We start from the raw sequence: 10,026 nt of genomic DNA, 5'->3' as shown, positions 1-10,026 counted from the left end.
CCAAAGTGTCTAGCCTAAGAGACAATTAGTAAATGTGGTTTTGAAGAGACTTAGAGAAGCATACAAGCTGATGGGATGGGGAAATATGGACTCAAGACAGAAATGAAAAAGAAGATCTACTCTCCTATCATATAACCTGATTATCTGAAGAAAGAATGTTAATGGAAGGACTGTTCTTTATGGAGCCCAGATAAAGTGAAGTCAAACAGGAAGAAACGTGTTCCATATTATCCAGCAGTGTACAAAGGGGGTTACATTACCTTATCTACTAGAAATGAAGACTCTCATCGTTAGAGAGGACGAGTCGATGGGATTGTCCACAGCCTGCATTGCACAGCCTCAAAACCATCTAAATCCCTTTTCTCCACTTCCATACTCACTAAATAATATAATCACTCATTCAATGCCCAGAAATCTTCACAATAAGAATAGGGTGCCCTGGGTTCAGTATTCTTTTAAAGAAATCCCTCCATGTGGAAACTCTCTGAGGAATTAAAAAATAAAAATATATTAATTGATAAAAATAAAAATCTCTGGCCTCGTGTACTAGAGATTCTGCTTCAGTAGGTCTGCAGTGGGGTCTTAGAAACTGTTTCTAAAACCTCCCTAGGTGACTGATATACATCCAGACCTGGAAACTACTGCCTTAGATTAGTGACTTTCAACCCCAAATGCTCGTTAGAATAATCAGTGTTGGGGTGGGAAGTAAAATGAATGCAAACACCAAGTCAGATTTTCATCCAGTGGTTCTCAACCTGCCAAGTCAAATCACCTGGGGAACTTTTAAAACTACCAATGGCCTTGTCTCAGCCCAAATGCATTAAATGAGAATTTCTGGGTATGAGAGCCAGAGTAGTACTTTTTTTCAAACATTCTCCAGGTGATTCCAGTATGTGGCCAGGGTTGAGAATCACTACTCTAGGTCAGGGGTAAGGAAACGTTTTCTGTAAAGGGCCTGAGAGTAAACAGTTTGGACTTTGTGGATTACACAGTCTGTCACACTGCTTAACCTTGCCATTGTAGCACAAAGCAACCGAAGACCATACATAAATAAATGGGCATAGCTGTGTGTGATCAAGATGCAGCCTGGTCCAAATGGTTTCATCGTTAAACATTTATGGGATAAACATATCAATACAGCTTTTCTAGAAATTAGAAACAAGGAACACTTGCAACTCATTTTGTGAGGTGAGCATTACCTTCATTTAAAACCAGACAAAGAAGTCACAAGAAAAGTAGATTATGAATTTATATCCCTCATGAACTAAAAAATTCAAAACAAAATATTAACAAATCAAGCAATATATAAAAAAAGATTATATACATACTGGCCAAGTAAGATTTATCCTGTGAATTCAAGGCTGGGTCAACATTTTAAAATCACTTAATCACTATATTAATAGACTAAAGGGGAAAAATTCCCACACGATCATCTCGACGGATGTAGAAAAAACATTTATCAAAATTTAACATCCATTTATGAAAAAAATTCTCAAGAAACTAGGAATCAAGCTGATAAAGAGTATCTATTTTATTTTTGTAAAAGCTTACAGCTAATAATACTGTATGGTAAAAGGCCCGCCTGCTTTCCCACTAAGACTGGGAGTAAGGTAAGTGTTTCCAGGCTCACAACTCGAATTCAACACCAAACTGGAAGACCTAGACATAAAGCAAGAGAAGCTGATAAAAGGGATATAGATTGGGAAGGAAAAAGTAAAACTGTTTATCTGCATGTAATATGACATAGAAAATTCTAAAGAACCTTCATTAAGCTGGGCGCGGTGGCTCACGCCTGTAATCCCAGCACTTTAGGAGGCTGAAGCGGGTGGATCACGAGGTCAAGGGATCGAGACCATCCTGGCCAACATGGTGAAACCCTGTCTCTACTAAAAATACAAAAATTAGCTGGGCATGGTGGTGTGCACCTGTAGTCCCAGCTACTGGGGAGGCTGAGGCAGGAGAATTGCTTGAACCCAGGAGACAGAGGTTGCAGTGGGCCGAGATTGTGCCACTGCACTTCAGCCTGGCGCCTGGCAACAAAGTGAGACTCTGTCTCAAAAAAAAAAACCTTCATTAAGAAAAACTATTAGAACTAATAAATGAATTTAGCAAGGTTGTGAAATATTAAGTCGATATGTGAGAATCATTGTATTTCTGTATATTAGCAACAAACAACTGAAAAAATTAACATTAAACCACTTAACAGAAGCATCAAAAAACATAAAATACCCAGGAATAAATTTAACAAAATAGGTGCAATACCTGTACACAAAATATGTGCAAGACATATAGACTGAAAACTATAAAACAGTGCTGAAATTAGAGAAGACCTAAATAAACGGAAAGAAATACATGTTCATGAATTAAGACTCAACATTAAGATATGAAAGTTAATACAAAACTCCTAGAAGAAAATAACAAGAAAATTTTCATAATTTTGGATTAGGCAAAGATTTTAGATAGAACACCAAAGGTATAAAACACATAGACATAGTTTAATTGCATTTCGTCTAAATTAAAATTTTCTGCTTTTGAAATACACTGTTAAGAAAATAAAAAGGAGTGGGTGCAGTGGCTCACACCTGTAATCCCAGCATTCTGGCAGGATGCAGGATGTGCACATGTACCCCAGAGCCCAAATACAATTAAATAAAAAAAAGAAATGTAGTAGACTTGCCAGGCATGGTGGAAAACAAAAACCAAGTGTGGTCCTTAGCTTAGGAGCATTACCATCACCGACAGACTTGTTAGAAATGCAAATTCTCTGGCTTCAACTCAACCCTTCTGAATCACAGACTCTAGGAGTGGGGTTCAGCAATCCGTGTTTTTAAAAGCCCTCCCATGATTCTGCTGCACACAAAAGACTGAAAACCGACGCTCTACTCTGGCCAAATACTCCTAGCGTCTCCATTTCACTTAGTGTGTGCCTATGTTGAATCCAGTTTTACCAAGTATTAAACCACATCCAGCTCCTTGAGATAGTTGACTGTAGAATTATCTTATGTAAGGATGTCATACAATATTCTAAAGCACACTCAAAACCTATTCCTTTTGTGAGTGGCGTTGAGTCAAAAAATATATATTCTGTCACACATTCCTGAATTTCTCTTTTGTAATTTCTATATCCAACAAAACTTAGCTTCAGAAATGAAGAAATAGACTTTTCCTGACAAGCAAATGCTGAAGGAATTTGCCACTACCAAACCAGCACTACAAGGAATGCTAAAAGGAGTTCTAAATCTTAAAACAAAAGCTTGATATGGACCAAAATGGAACCTCCTGAAAACATAAAACTCACAGGGTCTATAAAGCAGCAACAAAGTGAAAAAAACAAAGTATCTTGGTAACAACTAATATGATAAATAGAATAGTATCTCACATCTCAGTATTAATGTTGAATATAATGGCCTAAATGTTCCACTTAAAAGATATTGAATGGCAGAATGGATTAAACAAAAACAAAACAAAACAAATATCTGCTGTCTTCAACAGCCCCACCTAACACATAAGGACTCACAAACTTAAGATAAAGGTGTGAAAAAAGATATTCCACACAAATGGAAACCAAAAGTGAGCAGGAGTAGCTACTCATATCAGACAAAACAGACTTAAAGAAACAGTAAAAAAGGACAAATAAGGGCATTATATATAGTGATAGAAGGGTCAGTCCAACAAGAAGATATTACAATCCTAGATTTATATGCACCTAACACTGGAAATCCCAGATTTATCAAACAATTGCTACTAGACCTAAAAAATGAGATAGATAGTAACATAGTAACAGTGGGGGACTTCAATACTCGGCTGAAAGTGCTGGACAGATCATCAAGACAAAGTCAACAAAGAATGGATTTAAACTATACCCTAGAACAAATGAACTTAACAGATATTTCCAGAACATTCTTCTCAACAACTATAGAATATACATTCTTCTCATAAGCACATGAAACATTCTCCAAGATAAATCCTCAACAAAATACTAGCTAACTGAACCCAACAGCACAGCAAAAAGATAATACACCATGATCAAGTGAGTTTCATCCCAGGGATGTAAGGATGGTTTAACATACACAAGTCAATAAATGTGATACATCATATAAACAGAATTAAAAATAAAAATCGTATGATATCTCAATAGATGAAGAAAAAACATTTGATAAAATCCAGCATCCCTTTAGGATTAAAAACCCTTAACAAAATGGGCATAGAAGGGACTTATCTCTAAGTAATAAAAGTCATATATTACAATCCCATAGCCAATTAGCCAACATCATTTTGAATGGGGAAAAATTGAAAACATTCTCCCTGAGAACTGAAACAAGACAAGGATGACCACTTTCACCATTTCTCCTCAACATAGTTCTAGAAGTTCTAGCCAGAGCAATCAGGCAAGAGAAAGAAATAAAGGGCATCCAAATCGGAAAAGAGGAAGTCAAACTGTCACTATTCACTGATGATATGACTGTGTACCTAGAAAACCCTAAAGACTCATTCAAAAGGCTCCTACATCTGGTAAACGAACTCAGTAAAGTCTCAGGTTACAAAATCAACACACACAAATCCGTAGCACTGCTATTCACCAACAATGACCACGTTGAGGATCAAATCAAGAACTCAGTCCCTTTTATAAAAGCTGCAAAAAACAAACAAACAAAAAAAAAAAAACAAAAAAAAACTAGGACTATACTTAACCAAGTATAATCTACAAGGAAAACCACAAAACACTGCTGAAAGAAATCACAAATGACACAAACAAATGGAAACACGACCCATGCTCATGGAAGGGAAGAATCAATATTGTGAAAATGACCATACTGCCCAAAGCAGTCTACAGATTAAATGCAATTCTCATTGAAATACTATCATCACTTTTCACAGAACTAGAAAAAAGCAATCCTAAAATTCATACAGAACCGAAAGAGCCCACATAGCCAAAACAATATGAAGCAAAAAGAACAAATCTGGAAGCATAAAGTTACCAGTTACCATAAAGTTACTGTCAGAGGATACTTAGGGTGTCGCGTTTCCAGCTGGAAGCCTTTGTGGTTGCAGCGCCTTTGCCTGAGTTTTGTTTGTGCCCACAGGCTCATTCTGCCCACTCGGCCTGGTGGGATGTGCTTGCCTTGTGCTACCAGCCTGGATCCCACTCCTTCAAGGGTGAGCCAGGCACAGTGGTGAGGGGTGCATGAGTGAGCAAGCATGGGGTCTGGCCACTGTGCACAGGCAGGCACACTGGCTGCTCTAGTGGGGCAGATAGGTCCAGGCATCCACACAGGCACTGGCTCTGTAAGGCTGTGGCTGGACCAGGTGTATCACAAGTGGCTTTCACTGCAGGAACTAAGAAATGTGGTGGCATCTGGACGCTCAGAGATGCCAGGAACCACATAGTCCCCGAGAGTGTGTCATAGCCCTGGCCTGGGGACCTCTAAGGCCTGGGCTCCCCAAAGGGCCACAGCTCTTCTCTCTCCTTCTCACAACAGGGCAAGTGGGTTAGGGGTATGTTTCAGCCCTGTTTGTGTTAACAGATCTTTCTGTTCCACCATTTGGCAGGTCCCAAGTTGTTGTCCCATGTCCAGAAAGAATGAGGTACATGGACAACTGGCAGGCGAGCAAGGCAAAGATGTGCTTTGTTGAGTGACAGTACAGGTCTCAGGAGACCTGAAGTGGCTAGTTCCTTTTTGCAGGCAGTTTGTCTGGATGAGTGCAGCTCTCAGTGGAGAGGAGACCCGAGTGAGTAGCTACCATCTGCAGGCAGGTTGTCCCTACATCTCTGCAAGTCTGGCTGAACCCAGGGCTTTTCTGGGTTTCAGAAGGGAGGAAGTGTGTGCTGATTGGCTCATGGGGAGCACCTAAAGCACCATTAAGTTCTTACTCCACCCAGGCTGCAGACTCCATCCTTTGAAGGTGGGATCCCTTGAAGGTGGGGCTTCACCGGGGACACGCCCTTTTCTGCCCAGGAGCCTGCCTGCCTCCTGCTGCCATAAATCATCTCATCCATGGTGCCCAAGCTGTTCATGCAGAGGGCCACCTTCAGGCCCATGCCAAGTCACCTTCAACACCACCTTGGCTTCCCTCCCATGTTCGTTGGCACCCAAAGTCTTGAGGGAGGCTAGGTGGCACGGGGATGTCATGTCAGCGCCACTCTGAGCATGCACACCTGGCCGAGTTGTGACAGTGCCCAGGCTCAGCCTCAACTTTGCTCAGAAATTGGAGTAGGTACTGGGAGCAGGGAGAGGCAAGGCAGCAGGAGGCTCCACAGATTCTATCATGTTAGCTTTCTTTGGATTTGGCCTCCGGGGGTATGCTGGACTCTTACCACTAGCTATGGGTTTGGAAACAGAGGGATTTAGCAAGAAGGGAATGGGTTTTCTCTGGTAAACCGACTTCCCTGAGGTGAAGAACCTGCTTCCTCAGTCATATTCCCACCTAATTCCATTCTCAGGTTAGGACTGGTCCTAACGAATGCTCCAGTTTTCACACAATAGATCTGGTGGGGAAGTGGCTTCAACAGCTGTGCTTATTCTGGAGACTGCGATCTTGATTTTTGCTGAGTATTATACCTGCAAGAAATGAGATGGTTTAGGCTGCTAGAGGTTGGTATGGGGGTTTGAGCTTGCCATTCACTTGCTTTAAACTTCCGCATGTCAGAAGCAGCCATTCCAGAATCCTGACTTTTTGCTGTTCTGATTGTTCAGAACCTTGCTATAAAATGGGTCTGCGATTTTATGTGACCAGACGGAACAGCTATTTTACAACTGCCTGCCAGAGGCAGCTAGATTTCCTACCTAGATTCACTACCTAACCCCTCAGTCAGGTAACTAGTTTCCAATTCCCACATTTCTCTGGGGACTTGTTCCCTGTAACAGGGGTCCCCAACCCCCGGGCCGCAGACTGCTACTGGTCTGTGGCCTGTTAGGAACTGGGTGGCATGGCAGGAGGTGAGTAGCGGGTAAGCATTATGCTTGAACTCTGCCTCCAGTTAGGCCAATGGCAGCATGAGATTCTCAAAGGAGTGTGAACCCTACTGTGAATGCACATGCGAGGGGTCTAGGTTGCACGCTCCTTATGAGGATCTAATGTCTGATGATCTGAGGAGGAACAGTTTCATCACAAACCCACTCCCCTCACCCCCAGGTCAATGGAAAAATTGTCTTCTATGAACCTGATCCCTGGTGCCAAAAATGTTGGGGGCTGCTGCCCTATCACACAAACTGTCTGATGTCAATTACTCATTCAGAGACTCTGATTGCAAGCAACAAAATGTACTTTTATCTTAAGCACAAGGGGATTGACCGGAATGATAACAGAGGCTCATGGATTCAGCAGAAAGCTGAGAAGCAGGCTAAGAAAGCAACCAGGAAGCAAAACTGCATCCACAGAGAAGCAGCAGCAGCTACATGACACAGCATGAGGGCACGCAGCTGTTCCTGGTGACGCAGCACCTCACTGTCCTCCCCATGCCCTTGCTCAGGGGTCCCAATACCAGGAGAGAAGTTTAACGGGCTGGCCTTGGTCCCATGCCTGTCCTCTAGAGGCCCCTGAAGCAGAGAGGGAAGACACCATGTCCTCTTAGAATTCGAGAAGGGGCATGCACTCTCCCCCCACAACCACACACAAGGAAGAAAGGTGAATTCTCCAAAGGATTAGGTGTTAATCTTGCTGTTGGGAAGTAAGAGTGAATGCCAGATAGCCAGAAGAAGCCAAATGAGTTCTACAAAGGAGAAGGTAATGGAATCTGGTTGCTGACCTTGGCTATCTTTTCCCCAAAACTCAACCCTGGAGGTATGCAGTTTTTGTTGTATTAAGGCAAGAGAGTGTCTTAAGCCAGTCCCTAAAACAATAATTTGGTTTGTGCCTTTTATATCTTGGTGAAAAACAAGCATACAAAACAAAATCATTGATTAAACAATATGCACCTTCATGATACTGACACCAAACAAACAAATTGGTTACTGTTACAGGATAACCCATGTGTTATTACCATAACATAATTTAATTACCATAGCATAATATAATTTTTATTATATAAGTATTATTGCATAATTATAATTTTTGTTATTTTTTAAATTGCTAGAAATAACAATAAAGTTTATTCCCCCTGCCTTTCCTATATTAACTCTACCCCTGGATAACCAAATAGTAGGTAATAGGAAGGTTCGCTTTAAGACAGTATTTTGGCTAAAAAAAATAAAGAAAAAATGACGGGTAGAATCATCAGTTTGCAAGCCGAATAAATAAACGAATCTATGTATTGTGTATCAATGGCCACCACTATCGCAAAATGGGAGACGGTTAGGCCTTAGGTGTCTTTTTATGGAAGAACACGCCACCTATGAAGTGACTATTTCAAAAATAATGACCTGAACCTTATCAAGCTTGTAGATTCAACTAGCAGTTAATAGGCAATACTAAGGAAAGATAGCAACGTGCTAAACTATATCACAAACAGGCAGACAGTAAAATCTAGACTGTGGGAAACTATAGAGCAGCTAACTTGGTTTTTTCAATGACTAGCAAGAAAAAGAAAAATGAGATGGAGGTGGAGCCCATATAGTTAGATAACTGGCACGATTTATATATGACACTTATCGGACCATTAGAAATTCAAACAGAGGGTATTTGTCAGGAATTACTGTTAATTTAGATATAATAGCTTTATGGTTATGCTAGTGTTATACACTGAAATATTTACACACAGAGATATCTAGAGTTTCTTTTAAGGCAATATTGAGTGGAATAATGGGTAGAAAATACAGATGAAACAAGATTATTATTGAAGACAGATGGTGAGGACTTGGGATTATGTTGTACTTTTCTATCTACTTCTGGATATTTAAAATTTTCCATAGAAAAAAGTTTAAGAACAAATGTATACCACCTCTTCTGCCTTATCAGTTTCCTCCATCTTCTCTTAAATTTTCATGCCCCAGTGCCTACTTCAAAGCTACTGCACAGAATGGAGCAAGAACCACCCCGATCTCACTCTTGGCTTGCTCGAGCAGTGTAAGGTCAGCAGTTATTCCCCTTATGGCCAACATGGTATTTCTTTGGCCATAATGTCTATGATGATGACAAAATATCTCGAATTATATTCAGTACTCTGAAATAACAGTAATAAAAAATGCTAAAATTACATTTAACATTTCGACATCAGTCATTTTCAAATTGAAGTTCTGTTCAATAAAATAGTTAGGTTTAGGCCATCAAAAGGGTACTGTGTAGAAACAGACTCTAAAGCATTAAATAAGAACCCATGAGTACATAGGATACTTGAGGAGAAGAAGAGAAATGTGAGGAATCTCTGCTTTACAACTTGTCAGCCAAAACAAGTAGAAAAAGAATGTCACAATTTTGTATCCTCTTTGTCCACCACAACCATGTTATAAATGATTCAGTGAAGATTTTCCATGGATGCTAAAAACTCAGTGAAAAGTTCTTGGGGAACAGGATATACACAGGGTCTCAAATTATCACTTCACAGACTACTTACTGATTACAAATAGAAAACTGTACTTTACAGTAAAGATCTCCGAGAGCCACCACACATTAACCAGGTGATCAAACTTGGCATCACAGCAAGTGGAACACCCTGACACTGTGTGAGTCCCGATGAGCCGTGGTAAGAAGCGCACGTCACCATCACTGTGGATGTCTTGCCAACAGTGTTTCTCCTGAATTTACTAATGAGGAAATAAGACATTTCGTTAGGAACATGAAGGTTATATGGCTGCTCTTGGTATTGTTCTTCCAGATTTTCTCTAAGTTTGAAATTTTATACAAAACAGAAAACATTTAAAAAGTGGTGAAAGTCTTCAGTTAAAATCAATTCATCTCTCCAAAGTGTGGCCAAAATCAAAGCAGAATTCTATGTGATCCTCCACTGATGCGGCAGCTCACGCCTGTAATCCCAGCACTTTGTAAGGCCAAGGTGGGCAGATCACGAGGTCAGGAGTTCAAGACCAGCCTGACCAACATGGTGAAACCGTCTCTACTAAAATACAAAAATTAGCCAGGCATGGTGGCGTG

The sequence above is a fragment of the Callithrix jacchus genome, chromosome 5, assembly GCF_049354715.1.
Source record: "Callithrix jacchus isolate 240 chromosome 5, calJac240_pri, whole genome shotgun sequence".
Lineage (NCBI taxonomy): Eukaryota > Metazoa > Chordata > Mammalia > Primates > Cebidae > Callithrix > Callithrix jacchus.
This window is presented reverse-complemented; position numbering follows the sequence as displayed.